Source organism: Littorina saxatilis, linkage group LG4 (genome assembly GCF_037325665.1).
Source record: "Littorina saxatilis isolate snail1 linkage group LG4, US_GU_Lsax_2.0, whole genome shotgun sequence".
Classification (NCBI taxonomy): domain Eukaryota; kingdom Metazoa; phylum Mollusca; class Gastropoda; order Littorinimorpha; family Littorinidae; genus Littorina; species Littorina saxatilis.
The window spans coordinates 27,477,097-27,478,574 of NC_090248.1; the positions used below are offsets into that span (position 1 = coordinate 27,477,097).

The window sequence follows — 1,478 nt, forward strand, 5'->3', positions numbered from 1 at the left end:
AACAAGCAGTTTTCAAAAGGTTTCCAAATAACACCATGTTTTGTTGCTTAATGAAACCTAGGACTAGCAACACCCATTAATCATGCACTTTAACAAATGCGCGTTGATCAAAGTTGTTATTCCCCCTGCATGGTGCGTACGTGTGTACAGGACGCTTGTGTTTTTGCGCAATATTTTGTTATTTTGTTTCAGTTCTGGAAGTGTAAGTAATCTTTTACGTCTCAGTTTTTCATCTGTAGTTCTCAGGCCCCACCCCTTTTGATTTTTTACTCTGGCTGTCCCCCCCCCCCCCCCCCCCGTTTCAGATTTCAGTGAGGTGTACTTTGCTACCACCACCTCTCTCCCCCGCTATCCATCCCTGCTCCCATCCCCTTCAACGTTTTGTGGCAGAAATATAATATTTTGCTCACTCACTTTTTCAATGTCTTCCACCACCACCACCACCACCACCACCACAACTGATCAACTTACATATCTCCTCCTCTCCCTCCTGTAGACAAATTTACATCATGGTCTTTATTATTCTCAGCACAACAACTCGTGTATTTTTGTGTGTGTGTTTTTTTAATGTGAAAACGGATGTTTTCCAACGCTCAGGAACAGTATAAAACCTGAAGAAAGATCGACTCTTGTATTTTACGTTTCCTTGCCTTGCGTGGTCTTCTTCGTCTGCTCAAGACTCCTAGTCAGTATGTACTTTTTGATTACTTTGTAATGAAATGTGTCTGTTCGTAACATTTTTGGATTCTCGTTAAGGCTCACGCAGATAATGTTAACTTGTATTTCCAACATTCGTCTGAGACTTTATTTCTGGCTACATTTTGTCCAGTGTAACATGTTATTCTGCCACATCCTGAACTCAGGTGAAAATGAGTTCGTCTCATTCTCTCCCTGACAGGATGCCTTGAGTTTCCTTGTTTGGCAAGGAACCCGATTTTTATTTTTACATATTTAGAGATTTTTTTTAATGTATTATTGATATAAGCAGATTCGCGATCGTCGATACTAATTTTTCATGGTGTTTTGTAATTTTTAAACTACAGAGGAATTGATATGTAAGACAGTTTCAAGCGAGCTATTTTTCGCGGCTGTACTTACTGTGCAAACAACTCTAAATATGGCAAAAGTGTCACATGATAATCAACCGTTTGGTTTCGGCGCTCACTGGAGCAGACGATTTTGTGTGTAACCAGTTGACAGTGATGAAACCATATATTACGGTCTCCTTCCGGCAGCAGTCCCAAAATTTTGACTTGTTTTGACCTTAGAACGATGTCTTTATCATAACTGTGAAGAACAGAACGGAGATCACTGTCGAAGTCGGCCAATCTGCAATCATTTTCGTCTCGCGAACACTGATCTCAAATTTAGATCAGTGCTCGCGAAAAACATATGGGAGATAACTCTGTATTTTTGTTTAGATAGATTCGCGTAGGACTGTAGCGTCCGGTCAGAGAGACAACTGGCAATAGCCGTGG

At 40.8% G+C, this 1,478-nt stretch overlaps 1 protein-coding gene across 1 annotated transcript in view; it reads left to right on the plus strand.

The window, feature by feature from the left end:
* Window positions 1-535: 535 nt before the first annotated feature.
* Window positions 536-1,478, plus strand: part of LOC138964373 (uncharacterized) — a 5,191-nt gene continuing 4,248 nt past the window's right edge. Inside the window, exon 1 of the mRNA XM_070336314.1 lies at window positions 536-689. The gene's annotated coding sequence lies outside the window, so the exon portion shown is untranslated. The remainder of the gene's footprint in view (window positions 690-1,478) is intronic.